Source organism: Syngnathus floridae, chromosome 1 (assembly GCF_059516105.1).
Source record: "Syngnathus floridae isolate MCC-2025c chromosome 1, RoL_Sflo_1.0, whole genome shotgun sequence".
NCBI classification, from domain to species: Eukaryota; Metazoa; Chordata; class Actinopteri; order Syngnathiformes; family Syngnathidae; genus Syngnathus; species Syngnathus floridae.
The window spans coordinates 16605709-16631308 of NC_142413.1; the positions used below are offsets into that span (position 1 = coordinate 16605709).

The 25600-nt window shown below is 38.6% G+C and overlaps 1 long non-coding RNA gene across 1 annotated transcript; it reads right to left on the reverse strand.

Moving 5' to 3' along the window:
- Positions 1-725: 725 nt before the first annotated feature.
- LOC148404322 (uncharacterized) lies at positions 726-13111 on the reverse strand. The gene is made up of 4 exons (XR_015860809.1): positions 12968-13111; positions 7510-7656; positions 2053-2132; positions 726-1947 (listed from the first exon to the last, which is right to left on the reverse strand). It is a non-coding gene; the product is annotated as an uncharacterized LOC148404322 (long non-coding RNA).
- Positions 13112-25600: the final 12489 nt, after the last annotated feature.

The following is a 25600-nucleotide window of genomic DNA, read 5'->3' on the forward strand; positions in this document are numbered from 1 at the left end:
AAGACAGACAAGATTGACTGATAAAACACTCCATGTGTGCTAATGGGAAACATATCGGTCACATGCATCATCAGAATTTTTCCCAAGAATACAAAAGGGCTGCTGAGGACTGTCCTGTCCACATCGTCTTCTCCTAAGATCTGTATCCATTACTTGGAACAATCTTTTTAAAGTCAGGGCGTGCTTGTATGACAGCAGCTGCACAAAGGATAGCACCTCGGGATAGACCTAGTATATGGATTAATTACACCGGTTACAGCACAGCCACAGGCCACCTCAACCTACGGTAATAGAGCCTATCCATTTCTGTCAGCTTTTGGGGAGTGAAGGAATTGCAGAGGGTGATACCCCACACAGAAAATCAAAGCCCTCAGATATCGCTTAAGCTGAATGTCTGCAATTTTCATGCTATACCAAAATTATTACAGAGTGATCTATCAAATATTGTTGGACACTTTGGAAGACGGCATGTACAGTGCCTCAAACAAGGGATACGCTCCACAGGAAACGCTCTATATGTCTTCATTTCTGGAAACAGATCAAATAAGTGAAATGGATTAGAAATTTGAGCATCACTTTCAATGTAAGATGCAGGAATACTCTCATCGGGTGAGTCCTGACACAGCTCCCCTTAAAAATACATTTTTAGTTTAATCGATACCTATTATTTCAAGAACATTCTTTGATTCCAAACAACAACGAAAACCACAGGCTTCTATAACTGATTTAGTTTGCGCATTTGTTGACTTTTGATTCAACTTTACAAACATACAGGCATAGTATGAGAAGAAATATTTTCCTAGACAACTGCGTGCGTGCTCAGCATAAAACACTTTTTTTTTTGTGCCAGGGCAAATCTAGTTTACCATGTTTGGAAATTTGGCAGACATTTCGGTTCCTATTACACGCCTGGGGCGAACCTGTCTATTTGGTGACAGAAATTGGACTCCAGAATTAAGACCAGCTAAAAGTAGGTCTAAGTTGTGGCATGGCTGGTGTAATGTGATTGCTGGAATTAACCGAGGTGCAAAAATATGCAAAGAGTACTGCACCCGTTGAGATGGGCTGGTGGGAATAATGCTTGCACAAGGTCAGTTTGACAAAAGGTAGCAAGCAGACTAGTATCTCACCAACATTTTAAACATTTTTGTCTTATGGGACTCAAATCTGTCCTCTGAATACAAAGTCCAAGTCCTTACAGACTGAGCTTCTGCTGCCCAAATAAAGAATTAACAATTCAGCCAGGGTAATACAATGACCAATCTTAATGTATTCACATAGACAGGTTGGGATTCATAATTCAGTTTCATGCTGTCATAATATTGTAAAATAAACCACGTTTTCTGCAACACAATATTTAGGAATGCATAACATGCTACAAAAACACTACCTTTTGTCATTAATTTCACCAGACTTATGACTAAAAATTAAGCTTTGTGAGTTAAGTTATTACGTTAGAACCACTGCCCCATGTGTGTATGTTTTGCACTTTACAGTTGAAAGCTTAATTGTGGGAATGGGTTAAACTATAGCGTACACATGTGTTGTTTGAATGTCACTGCTTCAAAAAAAAACAAAAAACAAAAAAACATCTAAAACAGTTTTGCTAACAAATGATGAGCTTGTTTCCTGCAGTGCAAATAAACCATCGACTTCTACAAAGCTCCAATTAGTACAGTAACATGAATGCCCTTTCAGGGTCTTAAGATATAAGCAGCTTGACAGGAAAGAGGAGGAGGACACCTTCAAAAAGAAAGCACAAGACAATGTTCGCTTTTGTCATGCTGCATATTCCTACCCCAACAGTTAATAATGACAAGGATGCTCTTTGATGCAGGCAAGGCAGTCTTTCATTTTCTACCAAATTCAAATGCAAGTATTTAATCCTCACTGGAAATATGGTGCTTTGAGGATGTTACTCCAAGTATTCTTTAGAAATCTGGGCCTCTGGAGAGCAAAAATATCAAAAAAGGAAAACACTTACTTTTTTGTTTCCAATAAATAAATAAATAAATTAATTAAAAAAATATAGCAGCTGGAGTTTATGCTCACCTCTGAATGTGAAAGTGACTCTATCCTTGAATTGGAGTATGGGAAGACGCATGGGATTTCAAGGACCACAGTCTCTCCTGCTGTGCTCAGGGAAGTGTGTAGTCAGTTGAAGCCACAATGCGCGGCCAAAACACATATACACCAATAAAGTTCTACACATCACAATTGTGAGTGATTCAGTTTCATAAGAGTGCCATTGACCTGCTGCACACACACTCTTATTAACATTTGCATTCACAAAACCACTGCATGAATAGTGATTAGTCCTTAACATCAATAGTGTAAGTAAATTCTGCGTGGTATGCCATGATAATGATTTTGAGCATGGTCGCATAGTATTAAGGCCTTCGGAGTACGTTTACAACTTTCCAAACCAGAGTATCAACTGAACCGTACCAAGAGAGGGAGAATATTTGAGTTTGATTGTAACTACATTGGATTTATCATTTATTTAAGCATGCTAATTGTTGTTACTAAAGCATCCTACCTAAAGATTCTAACGTGTGTGTGTGTGTTGCGTGCGTGTGAAAGAGAGTTGTGTGTGTGGTTTGTGGAATTTGGACCATTTCAAAGTCATTTTTGAGTTACAGTACCAAGATTCAGTTCTTGATGACCGTCACAAATCTTGTCTAATGGTCAGATTCTGTCTATAATTATGATTTGAAGTGGAATCAATCAACCACAGATGCCTGCTCTAATGGTCAATGACAATTTGATTTAAGAGCTGTAATTGGTTTCCGGTAGAGGTACTGTCTGAACTTTGGTGTGCTTGTCACATGTGCAAGCTTGACTGGACACGGAAGAAGAATCCCACTGAGGAGGCAACGGCTCACCCGGGCGAAGTTCTCTGTCCATAATGGCCTCCAATCACAGGATCCTCATGAAAGGTTTTACATGGGAACTCTGAGGGCTAATTGGCCTATCAAGATCTGACTTATTGTTAGTTCTGGATGGCTTCCCACAGACACAGCCACCATGTCACTGTGTTGTCTAATCACCATGGGGTTCAACACCTGACTAAACACATTCTTAGTCTTTTTTTCTTTGCCAGTCCAGGTGACTCAATTGTTTTATTATCCACTGAATGCCAGTTGTCAAATATTACCATGATTTTTTGGGCTTGAGACATACGGTAAACTTGCAGATATGGAGATCGTTATAAAGAAGGTTGAGTAAAATTCTAACAGAGGTATGAATTCTCACATTTTTGATGGAACCTAAACACAACAGCAATTGCAGTACAATATACACTATGCATGCTCCATGCCCATCCCACTGGTCCTGATGAAAGTACCCTCCCTGTGCCTATCCGCGCCTATGGATAAGAGTGTACAGGTGAACCTGGTGAATTTGCTGCAGAGAGACCATGCTGACTCAGAGAGAGACAGACTGATATAACCTGGAGGTTTAACTTAAATCCCAGAATGCATAAGAAGCGGGAGCATAATAAAGGTAAATGTCATTGAGCTTTAATATTTCCTGTCTATCATTTGGTTTTGAATACACGTGATTGCTTCATGCCGATAAAGCATTTGAGCGCTACAGGGCTCCTGTTGCAAGGTCACTGCAGCTTACCGGAGATTCGAGTGTGCAGGTTATTGTCTCGAATGACACAAAACCATGAAAACATTTCCGACATTGTGAAATTTTGAAAATCAAAGAACATTGAGCGACACATCAAATCATACTCAATCTATCCAAGTTTCAAAAGAACAGGTGGGCCCATATTTTAATACAACTTGAGTTGTTGAGTTGTAGAAAAAAAAGATTTATGTCAAAGACAACATAATCATAAATGACAATGTAAAATCTTAATTTCAGTCCATTTCCAGTCATATCCTCTTTTATTGACACATTAGAAGCAGTACGTAGAAGATCAAAGTCTCCATTTACCAGCATGAAGGTGAAAGGATCAAAGATGTTGAGATACACCCGAAGATGACGTCATTCACATTTGCCACAAGTGTGGAAGTTACCAGGCAGCTGTAGTTTCCTAACAGCCAATAGTTCGACCATTGGAGAAAAACACGTACAGGATGATTGTTTCAATTCTCCTATCCTATTTAGACAACTCTCATTTAACTTTGCTACATTTTAGCGGCTGCTCTTATCCCCATTCATATTGTATCTCCTCATTCCTATTTGGCTCCACGATGGAAGCAAAGCTCCTTACGTTTGCTTGGCATTGTAGACAGGCATAGAAAGTCTAACAGCACTGATATTCTCCTGAATAAAACGTGGCTGTTGAAAACATGCTGCCGGCAAAGTGGACAAAAAGAATAGTCTCTGCCAAGGAACGTTACGGCCAAAAATGCTGAAAACAGTCCACAATAAATTTACTCAATGCACAGTGAACATTAAATGCCATAAAAAAAGTTGGGAAAGTACAAATTAGTGAAAAACTGAACAGCGCTGTTGTAGGCTGCCAAATCAAAGGCAGCATATTGATAGGTATCATCCAGGATAATCTCATGTTCGCCCATCCATGAAATGTATTGATCCATCCCTGTGTAAAATATCTGTGTCACCAAATTAGATCTCCAAAAGATGACAACAAGGTATTTCTCTAAAAATGTTTCTGTCCCTCATTGCACCTCTGTTCTCCTCCTACTGGGCACTAACGTACACAGAGGAGGGACATTGTACAAAATTTGATTTTTAGATTAGATGAGATGAGGTGTCAGCTCAAACAAAAGTAAAACTCTCAATCAATATTTCAATACAAGTTAGCAGTCAATTGTATTGTAACGTATTGTATCATTTACCCCAGATTCATAAAATACTATACTTCTTCATCTGTCTGCATACTTATGATTGGTTTGCAGGACTATATGCTAGGTTGTAAGAGCACATGCACGAGGCAGGACAGGTTCTCAGTAACTCATTATGCGATCGGCTCTATTTAGTCATGTTGGAGGAAGAGGTATGTTTTGTCCTTTTTTAATTATTGATGATTGACTAACCCCATTGATCCATGTATAATTTAATCAGCCCTACTCAGATTTTTTTTATCATTAATATTTATTACAAATGTTTTCTTAAATGCGCAAAAAAAGATTCATGCAGTATTCATTCTTCCCATTGGTTGATCACTCTGTTGGAGGTCCAATTTCTCAGATGGGTTAGAGAGCTTATTTTTGCGAGATGTAATGAAATCAAACACCGCTGTGAGAAATATGAAAACAAACCTTTCGATCTCAGTATGAGCTCAAGCCATTGCCTTGAATTTAACGAGCAAAACAGCCTTTGGTCACAGTGAGATTACGTTGGGACAAAAGGGAGCAAAAGCATAAACTGCATAAAATGTGCTGTAAAAGGAAAATACTTAGTTCAGACCAATTGGGAAAAAAACTATCTTGATAGCAGAAAAAAAAATACCTGTGTATCTGTTTTTGCATATTGCATGCTATTGTATACTCATTACGTTAAACTGTACCCTAAGTAGTATTTACTGTGCAATTCCACCAGAAATAACTTTTAGACAGAACAGGGACATTAAATTAACACTTTAAAGAAACAGGAGATTAATGTGCTCCAATAACAATGATTTTTAAATTATACCAAGTATGTGATTTTTCATCTTAATTGTGCGCTCAACAAATTAATGAGTGTTGCGAATGACCCAAATAGAGAACAGAAGACTTTTGGGAGAATCCGTAGGCACAAAAAAAAATGTCGTTGTCTCATTAGCACAAGGGGTCTGCTATAGTCTCACCCCAACAATCATTACCATCACGCATTTAACATTTAATAATGTATGGTGCAATACATAATTGTGGTACTACACTACTGTAGTATTATTATTATCCAAGCATCTCATAATGCTTTGTACTTTTGAAGTGCCGTCAGCTGTTAAGTGTGTAAACAGCGTTTACAAGTGCTATTATGAGAGTAAAGCAACTTCAGTTATTAATTGCTGTACCTCTACCGCTGCCCATTTCCTCACTGACATAAAGGACTATTAAACTTATTTCCTCCTTGTTGATAGAATGAAATATTGTGTCTTTTAATGGATAGGCCTATTTAAATCTCCAGCATTAATACTTTAATGTGCAGGATATGATTGTTCGGTACCAATGACTATAATTAGTTTTGTTTAATATTATCTGTCCATCCCCACATCATGCTGGGGTTTCGTACATTTATACTATCAAGATAGGAGAAAAAATGTAAAATACTTAATGAAAGAACATAGGTTTTTGGAAAACAATGTACAAAATAATATCCAAGTATGCTAACGAAATGTTTGCCATTCCCACTTAAAAACTTCTGCCAGACTAACTAATTCCTTGAGCAAAATATATTTCATATACAGTGATCCTCGTCTATTACTGATAATTGGTTCCAAGACCTTCTGCGATAGGTGAAAAGCCACGATGTGGAGTCAATATTTTTACGATATTTGCACAAGACTTTCTGTCGTCTTTTTTTTTTGTATTTTGTGGTAATTATTAACACTAATAGTAACAGTGTAATAATTGAGTATCTGAACCCAAATTATAATTGGGTGTCTGAACCCAAACGGTGAAGCAACACATATACAATACCATAATACTGTCAATATATTGTTCATCCATTGTGGAAAAATTAAGTATTATTGCAATTTTAACAAGTACTTAATAATAGAATGCTATTTTCCTTGATCACATTGAACCATTTTCTTTGTTCAACGCCTAACGGAGACTTGGATTAATGTAATGGCATTTCCGTTTTCAAGGGGCTTAAAATGGGAGATACGAGTGTTTTGAGAAACAAATTAAAATTTGTATCATACAGCACCACACCGAATATAAATGCAATGAAATCCTTAATTAAATGGCATAGCTACAAGAGCACTTCCAAAAACACACAACCACACACAATATTTACAATACATTATTAACATGCTTCTTATGTAAAATTGTATTAAGACCTCAATAGAATGTAACTCCTGCTTCCCACACCTAGCACATGGAGATATGCTACATCTAGTTGCAGTTAATCTAATCAAGCCCACAAATCATTGCATTTTTTTGAATCATCAACCAACGACCCTGAACGCAGCATCACAACAGAATCATCAACTCTGTTCATCTCTTCAGTGTCAGTGCAGAAATGGCAACACTCCCCAATCACATTACTGTACATGCGAGAACATTTAAATGCTAATGTTATAAGCTCACATCCCTAATATGATAAGCTGACAAGCTTATTATAAGCTGTGACGTTTCAAGAGTTTCTTCCATTCAGTTATCACAGGAGGCATTAAATTGCATCGTCGCACTGTGCTAGGAGGTACGGAGTTAAATTCTTTGCAGAGGAGATTATTTTGTCTGACAGCACTGTATAGTAGCTGGATTGTACATGATGGTTTGTCAAGCGATGGGTTAGTGTGCAGAGGAATGCAGTGGTTTGAGTCAACTAATTAGTATTTTATGCTTGGATATAAAGTCACTGATGGTTTAGTGGTTCACTCACCTCAATTTATTCAGGCAGTGAGTTCTCACTGTGTGACACTGTGAACTTGAATGTGAATGTTTGTCTGTTCCGGTGTGCCTTGTTATTGGCTGGTGTCCAATTCCACTGTAGTTAGTCTTCTTGGATAAAATCCAGATCCCTGTGAGCCTGAACAGAACCGAGCGCAATACTACAGATTATAATACTGAAAATGGATAAATGTTTGGATAGAGATATTAGGGTGCATTCTTTCAAGAGCAGTTTTAGACGTGCTAAAATGACAGAAAAGACAATGTCTCATTATTCCAAAGCTTTTTGAAAGAAATGTAACTTTTATAAATCAGTGTAGAAATAAACTTCAATTACACACGGTAATACGGCACAGTGACCAAATGGGCAGCACTTCCGTCATAGTTCTAAGGTTCGGGGTTCAAATAAAGGGTTTTGCATGTATACAGTACTTGTTGTGTGGGTCATCTTTTGGTCCTATGATTCCTCCCACACTCGTAGATCATGCGGGTTATGCTGATGACACTAAAATTGTTCTTAGGCATGATTTTATGGGTGTTTTTCTGTGTCAAGCCACTGTAGCATTTATTTGATATTATAGAATTACTTTCTCAGCCTCCCTACATATTGGTCAAGCCCCCCTTCAGCCTCAGGTGAAAATAAATCCTGGAGATGTCCCTGTCCAGGGTGTGCCCTGCCTCTCACCCAAAGGCAGTTGGGATAAACCATGAGTCCAGTGAGGTTAGCTGGTGAAGAGAATGGGATGAATAGATACGTGTGGTGATTATTGGACATTTTGGAAATGGAACGTTTCTCAATTTGTATTCCAAATAGATTTCATCAGCATGAGTGGCAATCAAAAGAGGCATTCCTACAAAATGTTATTTTCATAAATGCTGAAACTTATGCAAGAAATGTAAAACTTGTAGCAGTAATAGCACATGAGAATTGATAAGAAAAAGTTGTCTGATCGAGCATCACTTTTTGTAAGAAGTTTTTTTTCTCAATCTATTTTGGCTGTTGTAACATTACGTTCAGAAAAGTCAATGATAACATGCATCGTTTGGTAATCACAATTACCTACATTTGCATCAATCAACAGACCATAAACTGTGACTGTGTGCACCTTGTTGAACAGCAAAATTTCATTTTCATAAACACAGCAGAACCACTTAAAGAAACAAAGCACTTCGTTTACACACAATTCAATTGAATCTTTTACATTTTGGAATATTTACATTGAAATCAGGTCCTCTGTTCCAGTCCTATTGATTAACCTCATCATCTGATGATATACATATTATGATGAGGACGAGTGACATGGGCCCCACTCGATTAGTCCATGCTAGCAAATCGGTGTAACAGCTGGCAGCCACTGTCTGTTTAATCTCTGAGTGCAGCTGTGCTGGAAGAGGCAACATGCTAGCCTAATTAGATATGCCGTCTCCATGGGAAAATAAAGCCTTAGGGTCCGAGATTAATGTTGATTTCCCTTATTCACTTTCCTGCCATATGAAAACAATACGCCTCCTCCTCAACACACAAGTAACATGAAATGCACTGTAGTCACCGAAATGTTTTCATTAACCACACCGACTACGTTTACGTGAACTCAGTAACCCTTCTAAAAGCCGACGGCCATGTAAACATGTAAATATGCTCTCATTCTGGTTTTTACAACCCTGAAAAATAACCCCTTTCTAACCAGAATATCTGATCAAGCAAACGGGTTGCCTCATTCCAGAGAGAAATTGGTTTGTATTTTGTGGTTGCTCTTCCACATCCCCAGAGCCAGATGATTGGACCGCCAACGTCTCTGTTTTTGGCCGCCGCCCAGCTCACACTGCACCTGACCCTTTTGGCCCCTCCCACAGGTGGTGAGCCAATGGAATGTGGTGCACACGTTGCCCTATTGGGATGAGCTCGGCCAGGCACCGTAGGTGCAGGCCAGGCCATAAGTCGCTCGCCAACAAGCCCCACCTCCAGGCCTGGTTCCAGACAAGGGCCCCTGTGACCCACGTCCGGGCAAAGGAAAACAGTGTCTATTTATAGTACCGTATTTTTCGGACTATAAGTCGCGTTTTTTTTTTTCATACTTTGGGTGGGGGGGCGACTTATACTCAGGAGCGACTTATATGTGAATTTTTTCACAAAATTTTACTTGATCATTAACACTTTACTCACTATTATTATATACTTATTATTATTTTCACACAGAAAGAGCGATCCAAGGCACTTGCACGTGTTGGCTCACATGTTGCGCTCTTGATTTGTGAAATAAAGAGCCGGTTATCAAACTCATGTCTTGTCTGGTACTTTGGCAATGCTACAATATAGTTATATACATAGATCTGTGGAATAATTGGAGCCGCCAACTGACAACGAGGCTGACGACGTCAGTGCGCACGTAGGTCTGGAATCGACAGGTGTTTTTTTTTTTTTTTTTTAAATAAAGGATGAATATTCCGGTGGATTTAATGATTTGGGGTGACACAGATGGTTTGTTAGAATTATTGTTTATATTACATTTATTTAATATATCTAGTCTGACGTCAACAGCGCACGTAGTTCCGGTGTCAACAGCTGTTTTTTTTTTTTTTCTTCAAGTGACACAGAAGGCGAAGATTCTGATGAATCTGTTGATTTGGAGTGACACAGATGGTTCGATAAAATTGTTATATTGTTCATATTACATTTATTTGATATATCTAGTCTGACGTTCACGGCGCACGTAGCCTTCCGGCGTCACCAGCTGTTTTTTTTTTTTTTTTTTTTTCTCCCTAAGTGACACGGAACACAAAGATTTTGATGGATTTATTGATTTGGAGTGACACGAATGGTTCGATAAAATTGTTGTTTATATTATTGTTATTTCATACATAGTTTGTATATTGTTATATGGGCCCGTAGAAAATTCTGAACTGCAACGCGCTGCTGACGTCGGACTTCTTTACATAAAGAAGGATCAACTAGATCGATGGCTTTAATGATTTGGAGTGACACAGATCGTTTGATCAAGGTGTTATTTATGTTATAGTTATTTGAATAACTGTTATTGTTACACCAGGCCCGTTCTCAGCTTCTCGCTTGTGTTTATGTCATGTTAGCATACCGTATCGTTTAGCCTGTTGTTGCTCGTTCATGTCTGTTCTTGGTGTTGGATTTTGTAGAATAAATTTCTCCCAAAATGCGACGTGTACTCCGGAGCGACTTATGTATGTTTTTTTTGTACACTTTATTGTGTATTTTATGGCTGATGCGACGTATATTCCGGAGCGACTTATAGTCCGAAAAATACGGTACTCATTAGACAGGGTATGGCCATCGTACATTGTCTGATCCTTAACATAGGACCTACGTATTTACCAAGAGTGACCCTGCTAGGAGCATAAAGCTCATGGAGGGACCTATACAACATGCATAATTCAAATTTAAGTAAAAGAGACTGACTTTATTTTAGACGTTATCAAAAATTGATTTGATAAATGAAGTCTAGAAAATCTGTCTTGGATGACTTTTATATGGTGAACTTTAATTTTTTGTTTTGTTTACTGAAGTGTAACAGGTGTTTCTGCAAGCAGTGCTGACGAGATACGGATAAATTTGCAGTGTCCAATTAACTTGCAACTCAAAATCAGTCTCCGTGCCAAAACGTGACAAGAAACACATCATACTGTCAATTTTAGGCTATTTTATTAGACTGCATGTGTGTGTCAGTGTGAGATGCTAAGTGGTGGGAACTCTCATTTCCTGACTTTTTTGGGAAGGCACAATTCATGCAAATAATTTGTTGCGATCAGTCATAAGAGAAAAATTTGCAAAGTTTGTTGTATATTTATACACACACACACAATCATACACACATGCACACACACACACACACACACACACACACACACACACACACACACACACTAAGTGAGAGAATATCTGCTGCCGACTAGGAAAAGTGCATTATAAAAATGCTCAGTCACAATTTCTTCCTCGTACCCTGACCTGATTTGACCCAGATTAAAAATAATAACAATAATCTGACATTATATCGAAATAGTGTCATTCATCGGAATGTAAAATATCAATCATATAATACTGTAGAAATAAAATTGCCTTTGTTCTTCCGACATATTTTAATTGATCACTTCCTGTGCTACACAGAAACTGCGGTATGATGTGATTTATACATCATTTATCAAAATCCATTTATGTAAATGTACATTTTTTAATGCTAAACGGCATGTTTATTAAAGTTGTCAGTCATGTTCTTTGTTTATTTGTTTTGAGGTGAGTCCTTCCTTGCTTCAAGTGGAAATTTCCTTCTTTGCAGAACTATGAAATGCAATCAGAGGGACATCATTGCCTATCTTGCCCACAGCTCTTGGGGAATTGAATGGTGTCAGGAGATTAATACAATATGGTGTTGTGTAATAACCACCTTTCCAAGTCCGAGAGTACTGAATTGCAGAATGCCCTTATTGTAGCCTGCACTGATCCAAGACACACTGTGCTGGAAGAAACAAAGCAGCCAAAGAGCACAACCGAGCATCCAGGTCACATAGTCGCCAAAACTGAAATATAAAGTGGCAGATTCTTCTTGGTGTTAGAAGACGTTTAAAATAAAGTTTAATTCAACCGTTTCAAACTTTAGGTGTTGAGTCCCACCCCATGTCACTTGAGGGTGTGGTTACAAAGGGTCGTTGTTGTTGCCAGGTGTGGCTGGTGAATGCCCGTTTGACATTAAACTAGCTGTCACCTTTCGAAGGCCATCCCCAGGAGCCACACCTACCAGAGACATAAAATAAGGAGACAGTTTGTCTTTTGGATTAAACGTAACACTGTTTTAATCTTGTTTAAAAAACCAAGAAAACGCACCTCCTTTGTGATTGATATTCAAGGCTAATTTTTCAATTTCTGTCAATCATCAGTCCAAAAGTTCTCCCAGGTAAGTTGTGACTCATCAATAAGCATTTTGAACAATTTTCATAGTTAACAGAACTATATCAACAATTTACTCCATATATGTGTCGCCTGCAGACTCTGGGTATAATTTTTCAAATCAGGATGTTTCCCCTTCCCTGCTGACTCTCAGTCTTATGCTTGATGCGAGCAATGCACAGTGTCATTGGTACGACCCCTATTTGCTGTAACCCCACCCCCTTCTTCCCCAGCCCTGCTCAACAGGGCCCTGCAGAGGTCACATACGTGTAATAAAAAGGAGGGGCCGAGGTGTGATTTGGGGAAAAATGGGCATTTTCTTCAGCGTCTCGAAGCATCCAGAGTAATGCACTAAATTATTGGGGTCAGTGACTCCACCTGTTCTGTTGATTTGTCTGTGGACACATAACACTCACATTGACATTGAAGGACATTCCTCACCAACAATGAGTGCAAGTAAAATGACATGCCTACACCACCACCGCTTGAAGGTTTAAGTGCTTTTTCACCACATTCGAGTTGACGAAAGCTTGCTTACTTATGAAACCACGGAGACGTGTTAAACTTCCAGCCGTTGGAGGTGCAGTAAATCTGTCAATTAAGTCCCAACATACACAGACAGCGCAGCAGGAGTGTATTTTTACACATCCAGCAGCCGCACAGTTGCAGCTAATCAGCCTAATGAGCCAAAGATTGCCGCTGTAATCAGGCGTCATTAGGTTTATGAGTATTTATTATCCATGGCTAGGAAATAACAAAGAAGAGCATCTCATGATGATGGCCCAGAGAGGAGTCCTGCAATCACCCTATTAATGGCATTCTGTCACCTGGTAACCACTTTTTAAACAGTCCAAGCCATTCATGACTTGCCTGTTCTCTAACCCGGATGTGAGCCATTTTCCAAACTGGCTTGGGAATCCTTGTGTGTGTCTGTGGTTGTGTGGATCACAAGACATATGCAAGTGTGGAAAGTTGATTTGCCTTCAGTTCGAACCATGCTTCAGCCAGTTTGTATGTGAGCCAAGTTTCACGCTGATTGCAGGCAGTTTGGCCAACTAAAGCTGGGGCTTTCGTGGCGGTCACTTCAATATTATTTTGTTGCTCTTGCAAGTGTGTTGTTACGCTTGTTCAGAGTTAAATTGCAGACACACTCCACCAGGCTACTCAAGTCCGTGTTGTCTCCTTTCTGTTTAACCCCCCCTCCCTTTTAGCTTTCAGGTTTAAATTGGATTTATGGCTGCACACTCTTTTTGGAATGCTTTTAAAATGTTCTGTGAAATTATTGGAAAAATGTCAGTAGGGAGCGTTTGTGTGATAAAAGTGAGGACATACCCGGAGAGAGATGGATTCATGCACCTTATGTGAGAAATGTAACCTTCTCTGTGCTTCTGTCATCTTATTATGCGCTGGATATAAACATACAGAGACATACTATAATGCGAGGTGAATTTAATGAATGCCTTGCACAGTGTTATCATAGCTGTTTAATCAAGTCTTTGAGTCCTCAGACAAAGGATGTGAAAACAACCTAAAACTTATAATGATAACGTCACAAATAAAAAGTACCGAAAGTCACTTCACTTTCAATTAAAACTATTAGCCCCCTTATTTGACAGGACAGCACTATAAAATGCACTTTCTTAAATGTCAGGCCCCACTTGGAATGATCATCTTAATTTCTAACAGAAGATTATTTTTCTTTGCTTCATTCACTCACCACAGTGTACAAATGTGATTGTTATAAAGTATACAATGAGCAAATTAGATGAGATGTTTAATGTATTATTTGGCATTTTTTACAATCTTGGGTTTTAATCTTTCAATACTTTGTATATTAATCTCATTTCTATATGTGGCAGTGTAAAGCCTGTTTTAGTCAATGAAACCTCAAAGAATATCGTCTAGTTTGAGTCACATTGTATTTATAATTTGTAAGGTGTATTTAATCAAGTAAGTCATATTTTGCATATATATTCATATTTTGACATATCACTAACTGTTAAAATAAAAAGAAAATTCATTGATGCCAAAATCCAAATCAAACAATGAAAACATATACAAAAATACAATAGTTTATACACCACTTTACCCTGTACTTTATTTTCTTTTATCTTGCCGTAGGCAAAATTATCAATGCACTATATGTACTGTTCTGTGTGTGTGTGTGTGTGTGTGTGTGTGTGTGTGTGCGCGTGCACGCGCGTGTGTGCGTGTGTGTGTGTGTGTGTGTGTGTGTGTGTGTGTGTGTGTGTGTGTGTGTGTGTGTGTGTGTGTGTGTGTGTGTGTGTGTGTGTGAGAGAGAGAGAGAGAGTGGTCTAAAATGCTACATTTTCCTCCATATTTCACGCAGTCACTCAAACTCAAACTTGAGTCAGTGCGAAAACATATTCCAACTTGCTTCTTGGTCAAAAATCCCTGCTTAATTGAGACATAACAGGAACACACAAACTAATGAATTGATGTTAGCATAACAAGACTAACTTTAGCCTGAAGCAGCACTGTCATATATGGAGTTCAATTGATTACAGTTTATTACAAGACGATTGGCAGGTAACTTTATGGGCCCTATTTCCATGCCCAGCCCAAGTCTAGCGCAAAGCACAGTTTGTCACGTGTCTGCGCCATCAGCACCTCGGACAGTTCTCTTTCTCTGCTCCTGCCCCTTCTGTCCTGTTATGCAGTGATTAGCACTGATTGCCCGCATCTGCTGCTCATTACCACACCAGCTCGTTAACTCTGCTACTTAAACTCTGCATTTCCATCACTTCCGGTCAGTTCGTCTGGCTTGCTACCTGTCGGTTTGCTACCCATTTCTAATTGTGCGCATGCGTCATGGAATAGTAGCAAAGTGCATAATGTTGATGCGACTCAGAGTCAATCCGATGGCCACTAAATGGCACTTATTGCACATATCAGCTCAATTTCTATCAATCGTCATCGTGAACATCCACTTTGAACATCTGACAGAACACACATTAACATTTCCGTCCAGTCTTGTCTTGTCAACCAAACCTTCAAGTCATCAAGTGCTATCAGTCTTTTGGATAAAATAAATAACATAAAATAATTTCATCGAGAAAAACGTCATTGCTTCCCAGCACGCTAGCTCAATTTAGTGAGCAGACATTATGATAATGTTAAACATGAAATACCAGTGTCGATCAAGATGTGTTGCACAAGTGATGTAGTGTTGTCTCTATTCCTCTCGGCTCAAGTGCTTCTAGAGTAAATGAGTGGTTGAGAGTCATTTCACTGCAACCAGCAGAAAACTCATGTATAAATTATGCTGAAGAAAGTTGTTGTTTGTAGTACTGTGTATTTAAGGTGCTAATTTAAAAAAAACTTGCATTGAAAAAGCAAATATGTCTCATCCAGTATGTTGATGAAAATACACATTGAATAACATTTTTTTCCACCCACAAATACATGCAGGCAAAATGGGTCCCACTCCTGTTGCGACTGATCTAACCCACTGTATCAGACAGCGGGTTTACATTAGCCGGGAGCTATTTCACAGGTACAGCCAAGCAGAAAAATAATTCAAAGGCTTGCTTATCAGGACAGCTGACGTGAGCATTCAACAAATGGTTATTCCAGAGTCAATGTTCACATAACTGCTGCTCCGAAATAGTAACGGGTGTCAGGCAGTGGTTCTGATTCAGTGAATTAATTGTTATCAGAAACAGCAACAGACGGTAGGGAGTTTACCCCAGACGGACCCCAATATGCGACAAAACACTTCGAACAAATCAGGAGATTGGATGATTGGGGAAATCAGGTCCCTTCTCGGTTCGCTACTTGTACACTGTGGCACACATTCTGGAATATTTTAGATGAAATTTCTAACTCCCGAGTTCCATAAGTATATGAGAGGAGAAACAGGTCTGCCTTTGGCTCTTTGGATTTTTCAGCAAGGCAGTCAAATCTGACATGGGAAATATTTTCATACCAACACAGAAAATCGTTATTTTCCACTTGCAGCCGAGACTATTAGGGGACTTGTATTATAGCAAGTTTTCTTCTTTCCATTTCATTAATCTATTCATCACAAAGAAAAATGTATGAACCCCTTGGTGATAAGTTGTTCTGTTAAATGTCTTGAAACCGTTGCCTTGGGAATGAAGAGAGATGTGCTGCGGAAAACAATGGAACATTGAGAAACTTAAGAGGGCATTTCAGCTTTGCTTTGGTGCATGTTTTACCCATGTTACTCTCCGTCAGTGGTTCTCAACCTGGGTTCGATCAAACCCTAGGGGTTCGGTGAGTCGGTCTCCTCTGCAGAGGTCTGAACTCACCTGAATGTCATGTAAATTCGTGATGACGTATATCTGAACTGGTCTTACAAAGCCAACAGCATAAGTCACACTGATTTGCAGGTATGTAATTTGTTGTGAGTTCATGCATTGTGTTGGTTTTGTCTTTACAGACAACAAACGTGTTCAAATCAGAAAATATAGGAGGGCCCAGAAAAGAGGCTAAAATGCTCTGGGCCTGATGATGATAAATGTCACACTTTGAATCATATGTTTTTACTTAAATTATCTGACAGACCAAAGGAAGATTTATGACTCTGTGGGAAATATGTTTTTGTTTTTTTTCCTCCCCCTGACTTCGCCATGCCCGGATCCTGGCGCAGTGAGCTCCAATTCAAACACAGCTGGTCTGTTCAGGGAATTTCATCTACCTTCATTAGAAATGCCAAAGTGACTCTGAAGATGCAATTCATTAATCCTTGGCACTGAACAGTGTTCTTCATATTGTTATGGAAAATCAATATGATTGAGCTGGAGGACTGCCCGTCCCAAGTTCCGTTGAACACTGTAATCAAGTCAAACAGCATATCAAGATCGAGGGGAAAGTGGGTTACTAAGCACATCACACAACAAGGTTAGCCAGGAACACAATTCCAAAAATGTTGCCATAGTAGGCTGGTTGTGTGACAAAACGTTTGGGATGATTGTCAGTCAATGCAATATCAAACAATTTCAAGCTTAGTCCAAAGCAAAGTCGAAATGCAGTGAAGAGTCAAATGGGGGAGTTTACAGATTAACCCCCCGCCCCCCTCCAAAAAAAATCACTTTTTATCATATTTATTATAACAGACTTCACTTTGGCTATATTTAGCAAATATTGATCCAATACACCAGCAAAGTAACATAAAATAGAAAGTCATAACAAATAAACAAATGATTAGATTTATTTTGGATTGAGAGCATGCAAGCATTAAAGTATACATTAAGAAAAAAAACATAATAAATAGACATCTGGGTATCTCAGGTATTTTTCTATGTTTCTATTTCCGTATAAATATAATAGCGAAACTGCGTAGTTTCTGTATTTGCCTCTGCTCCATGTAGGAACCTCCACTCATCTGTTTGCTCAAGAACATGTTAAGAGAAAATTAGGCATGCTTAAGGAAAAATACTGCTGTCCTAGAGCATATCTTGATGTTGCTTTTCTGTTGAGGTATCTCTGTTATTACCTTTGTTAATTGACAAAGTATTGCCAAGCAGATCTTACTGATTTTTAACACTAATGTGATGGCAACTGGGCACAGTATGAGTGGAATGACACATTTTTATTGTGTTTCACATCACATAGAGAAACTCAAATCTGGACATGTAACAGAAAGTGAGATCATTTGCTTGTTGCACTAATTAAAGCCATAAGTTCTGGGAAGCTAAAGCTGTTTTAGAATGAGTAAATGTTGACCTGGAGGTCCAATTTGATCCAACCGTGATATTAAGACTGCCATTTCACATTTAATAAAATATGCAAAACCAAATTCTGCTCATTTTCAGAAAAGGTGAAAACATAAAGTGCTCCAGGCCTTCCTGAGCATCTGGCGAACTTTAAGACACATTTTCATGCAGCTCCAACATAGTTGTGGATCATTTTATGTATTCCGGGCCTTGAACACATACACTAATATATGTTATTGTGCATTGTGTAAAATTTTGCCTGAAAGTAGCTACATTCCTGAAACAAGTGGCCAAATTCTTGAATTAACTGACTTCAAACAAAACAAAACACAACAGAACACAACAAAACATCTAATTGTAACACTCATGGTCAGATTAGGTAGAGTAAGATGTCACACTACAGTAAAATAAAACTATAGTCTTTTGATACAGGCATAGGCTCTTGGGTACAGTTTGATTTACGACAGTGTTTTATAAATATTTTAATGTCAGTGTCCCAACCAATGTTTTTTTAAACACAAAAACACGAATAGAAAATCATTTCCCAGGGCAACATGCAAAACTTTCGTGGGAAAAATAACATTTCATTTTTGTGAGTACACAGCCACTCAATGTTGCCTCCTGAGGAGCACCAGAGTGGTGCTAAAATAAAAGATGTCAATGAACAGTGGAATTTGCAAAAAGCCCATCAAAACATGCAAACAATAGTGCAGGGCAGATATTGACACATCAAAATGACTTGGCTTCATGCGTTAGACTGAAAAGATAATAGTGTGACATACGTATAGAACAGGTCTCGTTGGAGCACAGATCAAAATCAAATTTGTATCATCACAACAAAATTGCATGCCTTCCTAGATACATAGCTCTTTACCACATGCTTTATTCACTGAGAAATAAAGGGGGATTTTTGCTGGTCATAGCTGGCAAATTTAACATCTAATAAATGGCTATAAAAGGTCTACACACCCCTGTTCAAATGCCAGTTATTACAATGATTGTGATTTGAAAAAAGATAGAAAGATAATACATTTCAAAAACTTTTTCACCATGAATTCAACCTATTGCTCTTTGCCGTAAGCACCAATTATCAATTCAGTGACAAATCGGTCACATACTTTACACATTCTCTGCTTACTAAAAACAAACACAAAGCCATAAAATCTTAACATCAATAGCAGAAAAATATCTATGGACAAAACCTTTTCATATAATGTGTTATTGAAATGTTTGCAATTAGTTCCCAGGAACCCAGAGAAAATAAAAAATAAACCCAAACTATGTTTTTATATTTTCCTTCAGGGCATGTTTTCTTTCAGTTAATGCATTCTCCATCCTATGTTCAAAGAAAAAAAAAAAATACGATTGTCTTACCATTTACATGTTCTTTGCTTATAAGCACAGAAGTACTTGGGGAAAAAAAAGAGGGGTGTCATCCAGTACAAACATGTATGAATGGGATCGCTTAATCCAGGAAGAGAGTGGAGGAAGGGAGATCTGAAGGGAGGGGGATAGATGAGGATGGATGGGGAGGTTTTCTAAAGAGAGAAAGGGGAGGAGGGAAGGTTGCGTGATGAAGGGAGGGCAAAATGAGAGATGGCGCAACTCACCTCAGTTCTGTGCTCAATTTACACCATACTTGTGCCACATTTATTCAGACAAGCTACCAAAATCAACAAAAAATACCAAATTACCTAGACAGTTATATTCACATTGAATCAGTTTGTTTATTTGGGGTGGGGGCACTGTCAATATCCTGGAATATCAATTTATTAGTCTTGCAAAACACAAAGCGCTCCATTTTCATGCCCAGTGCAAGTCTGATAGTACCGGCTCCTCTCATTACCTTTAAATTCGGCGCATGAGAAGAAGATAGTGTGACCTTGTTTTGTCTCGAGGGCTGCCCAAGTCCTTTTTAACTTTTGTTGCTAACGGGAGGTGAATAATCCGGCCAAAGAAACAAGTCTGCACCAGGCTGTTGGATATGTCTGCGGGTACATGCAAATGATTGACAACATCTCCCGTGTCACACCTTCTGTCTCTCATAGGCTATCATTCTTAAAACAATTTGATTAGAACTAAAGGTACAAAATGGGGTCAGGCACAGATGATTTTAAAATGTCATATCAGGTCATAAAGAGAATTTTAAAATATAATGCACGAAGTGTGTTGTTGTTTTTTTTAATTGCAAAATCTACTAATATACAGGGAAATTGGAAACCAGTATTTAGATGGAAATGGACATAAGATCTGAAGCCAATGTTTATCTACTAAGGAAAATAAAATGTGTTCTTGTTTGTAAACATGTTATGTGTATTCATGTCAACTTTGCTGCTTATGAATAACAATTTCCCATATGAGACAGCTTCCAGAAACACGTTCTTATGTAAATATGGTAGTAGCATAGTTGAATACTTTCTCTCTACTTTTGGATAGAAATGAGGACCTGCAGAGGAAGTAGACTGCAGCACTCAACAGAGCATACCGTATATCTGTGCTGGAGTGAAGCGGGAGCCAAGCCCTTTTATTAATTCAAGCTGAGCAAGGAGTCCACTTGAACTGTTGACATCATATAAGAACAGTTACTTGAACCCGAACAGATGTCACTCAAACTCAGTCAAACTGTCACCCTGATCTTTGCTCATGAAATCACAGGGCCTTGCTGCAACCTTGCCTAGGTTGTTGCAAGAAACATTCTTTTTCTTTTCAATAAGGCTTTACCATACCATATGTATTATTTTGAAGGCAACTTGTCTTCTTTTCAGCTGCCATTAGTACAGTACTGAATGCAGTTTACTCATTAGTAAAAAACTGCATACATAAATATACTATGAATAAGATATAATACAGCATATTATATTGTGAACTGAAATGAAAGCATGTTTCATGGTGTCCTTTTTTATTCATTCATTTATTTAATAAGAAATATTGCATCTGACAGACCATAGTTTGCTATTTCATGCAGTACCAAGGTCCTTGGAGGATATGTGGACTTTGTGTACACAGTACATGGATTTGTTGAAACTTGCATTCATAGAAAATATTTTTAAACTTCACATAACTCTTGTTCAAAAGTGGCTCTATTGTCAGGTTCACCATCAATTGGGTGTTTTTGTTTCACATTCACACGTTCAAGGTTGTCAGTAAACACAAGTCTTTTTATTAGCTCTCACAAAGAATGAGCAGCAAGCGAAGCATGGGCAGCTATTCAAGGAAGAGACCCTCTCTACCTGTCATTGCACAAGTATTTAAAAAAAAAAAAAGAAATCTCAGAGTCAGCGAGGTTCTCGCTCACCACTGAGCCTAATGTGGATAAAGGATATAGAAAATGTTTATATCAGTGTACTGTTGAACCAAGTACTGATACTAGTATCATATTGTGAAATTTAGCTGGCAAAAAAAAAAAAACCTCTACCATAATTTCCCAGTATCGGTACTTGAAGAAAAAAAATAACAGCCAAAGCACTCCAACTCAGACGGGGCCGCCACACAGCTCGTCTGCCGCTGCACAAAGGCAGAAGGTGCTTCCTTTATCGCTCCCATTCTTTGATATACGTGCGGTATACGTACCCGCTTGATGCATTTTGGCAACAAATTGGGCACTTACACTTTTCATCCACAGGAATTATAAATATTGTTGTGAAACAATGCATATGACTGGTTGGGTCTCCTATCAAGCGATCACTATCTTAAAACACGGGGATGTATTTCTATGCCGTATAAAATTAAGTGGATCACTCAGATCACTTGTGCTATGTAATATGTGCCATGTAACTTGAATATTGTCTTCAAGTCGAAACTTTGGTTTTGTGACAACACTAGATAGGTGAATAATTATGTAGTGTGATGTTACGTGTTGATGCAAAATACAAATTAGACCCTGGATAATTGTATTTGTTTGATTGAAACCTTATCTCAAACGACAACAGCACACAATTCCTTAAAACTAACACACTCAATACATTTTTTAAATGTTTATTGTCTTAAAGAGATAGATAATATTTCCATGTCAAAACTTCTAGCACAGAATCCCTTAATAAACATCAACGACCTCGTCATTTGTTATACGTATGTTTTGCCAGACAAGCGTCTCGATAGTTGCACGTGATATTTGTGACAAATAATCTCACTGGCAGGGATGGCTTTTATTGAGACCAAAGGATGTGAGCTTTCCCCTGCTGGCAGCATATCATTTGGTTTGCTTGTGTATGTTTAATTAGAGTTGAGAACTGCCAGGCTTGCTGGTTCAACTTCCTTGATGTCTGCTGGTTGCCGTTGGCTCCACTGACCAAATCATCATTGCTGGGCACATTGGGGACAAGGCTTGATTTTCAAAGCCTTTCGCTCCACCGATTCGCTGCGCATCCATGAGATTGATCATGGTGGTTTATCTGTGGCAACATGTGCTTCATCCCTTCAGATTTGGAGGCGGCTGGTTGCCTAAAGGCACTGTGACCGGCTACATCGCTGTGGCTGAAGTGCCACACAGAGAACTAAGGGAGGGACACCATGACAGCAATCCAGCCACAGCCCATCAGGGGTGGGAGGGTGGGGGGCTGTGGCTCCCTGGTGATGAAAGCAGCAGCAAGAAAGAATGAAACAAGTATGCATGTTGTGGCAGGGGAGGAAAAATATAGTGTATGATCAAAGGTTGCTTCAACATGAACAGCATGGTCAAAGTTCAAAAGTCTATGACACCAAAGTCATACATGCACATGCGTACAGTATGTTTGGTTTGTTAATTGCAGTTGCATAAACATAATGAAATGGCTACTGATTTGAGGTAAAGATGAGAGAAATACCATAACACTAGAAATGAGAACACACTGCACTAAGAGCGTATTTCTACTATAAACAGCAGATATTTTGCAAGTGGGAAAAAGAATGGGCAAGTAATGCAGTGCACCACCTATTCCAACAGATGGTGCTTGACTGAAAAAGCTCATTACTGTTCTTAGTCATACTGATGAGTAATACTATCTGATGTGTGCAAATGATCTTGTGTCATGTCGCTTTTATTGCGTCTGCGGGACCTGTCTGGCTCTTTTTTGCAAGAGAACCCTGAGTGACAGTTCCTTAAGAAACTGTTCCGGTTTATTTTTCATGAGTGTCATTTCGCATTATGGAAACATAATCCAGAAGAGAAAATGGTTCTACAGATTGTTAAAAGAGTTCACTGTAATAAAAACAAAAGCAGAATTCAAAATTATTAAAATGAATGTGGTGGTACTAAATCGAACCAAGATGCTGTTTTTTGAATGCTGGAGATGGTGCTATTTGTTTGAGTATGCATTGTATTCATGAATTTATTTGTTTGCTCCCTGTGGCTTTCACAGCTGCCCTTTGCAGAAAGATGGTCTTTTATCATCACTTCTTGACACAGCCGGGAAAACGCCTTATAAACATGCACATTTTAGATTAATTTGTTGGTGTTTATTGAGCGGCAAACACAAAAAAAGGTGGTCACATTTGAACAACAAAAAATATGCAATATACGAGCTCAAAATGCTGCAATTCTAGATATTCATATTCATTACAGCCCTTTGCCGCGAACTCTTGCCAAGCATATACAACTTTATAATGAAAGGCTGGGTCACCATTTGGACTTAATCTAAAATTCAATCAGACAATAAAAATCTGAAGTTTTCAAGCACGTCAGAGGCATGGAGACAACACAAGCAGTCTGGTCCAGGCAGGCAACCGTGGACCTTCTAGGTGAGAGTCAGTAGTGTTAACCACCCTGTCACCCAATTTTAACCATTTGGGATATTGGCCCACGTGATTTTGTAAATACTGTGTCCAATACCGTTTGAAATCATGCTCCTTCAAATTACAGAAGGTTAAAGATGATACATATGAGTCATTTGCTCTGATCAAACCCTAACTTGATTTCAGTAGTAAATATACTCAAAATATGTGCTTGTGTAGACAGCAGAACAATGTCATCGCTCCCATGACAATTGTTGCATGTAGTGTAGCTATGCATAAGACCACAGAGGCAGAAATCGGCACACTTATTTTTCTTTAAAAACAGATGTTAATCTTCAGTGACAACTCTGAAGAAATTCAATACATACATTATAAAATAGTGCATATAAATGGAAATGCATTTCAGCATTCAGTCCATCTCAACTGCAGACAATGTTTACTCGAAGACCTAAGACCTTGCTGCTGAGTGTTGAGAGGAAACACTTCAAAGCCTGTACATTATTAAAAAGAAATGCTTTACACCACCCCTTCTCCTTAACTTTGAGAAGCTCAACAACGTATAACACGCTGTCGATGGGGGCCGTGTGTCATCACATTGTTTTAATAAACATAGTGGAGACAACCAGCTTTGAACAGATAACAATAAACAATAAAGATAGATTACCTGTCAGAATCGAGCATGGTGGATAAAAGCAAAGCCACACAAGTGCTGGCAAGCATGCAAGTCAGGAAGCACAGGCTGTAAACTGAAAAGATTTATTAACAGAATGAATAGCAAACAACAGTGCTTGAGAACCAAGACCAAAATGACATTTTAAAGTGTTGACAAAATTTGTCTCACCAGGAGCATGAGCGACAGATGCAAAAATGACAATCAACATATGTCAAGGCCTAGAGGTTGACTGCAAAAAAAAAACCAACATATTTACCATATTTATTGAATTATAGGTTGGTCCGGAGTACAAGTCTCACCAGTCTGAAAGTGGATCATGATGAAGAAAAAAAACAAAAACATAGATACTGTATACATCACATGTATTCTTCTTTTGGTGGTTGGCAAATATTTTTGGTGCATAGCTGCCAAGTTGCCACTGGCAGTAATGCATCAAAAGTATTTACCAAAAGAGAGTAACATGATTAAGAAGCGAGAGGATTCTGAATACCAGATCAATCTCTAATTTTAACAGATAGAAGTTGTACCTGGGTATGTTGCAGGAGCAAACAAACAGGAAACATATGGTAAACACTGAGAATGAAAAATAAGAATTTTCTCTTATACCCACCGCTGCATTGTAGATTGGTAAAAAATGAATGGAGGAAACGGGGAGCAGGGAAATACAAGCGGACAAAGAGTTGACACAGGTGCAGCCCAGGGGGAGGCAGGCAACAGACACAAGGAAGTAAAGAGAATAACATGTTCCAAGGTCAGTTATTGGCACTGTAGCAGAAGCAAAAGTCCAACAAGAACACTCATCCTAACAAGTTTCTTGGAACTGTGTGAGCAAGTCAAAAGTGACAACCTAGTATATGTACCATTAGAAAATCTACATTTGTTTCATAATCGTACCTTTAAACTTTGTTTGCTCTGTGTTTCTGTAACGTGAATATTGTCATTGTGATTGTCAAGACTTTACATTGGCATCACACTGTCCAGCAAGAATACCAAATCGTGTCAGCATGTAACCCAGCAATTCAAATTCATTACCAGACATAATTGATTCCACCTGTCTCAAAATTGTTTGCTCCCATTTGATTTTCTT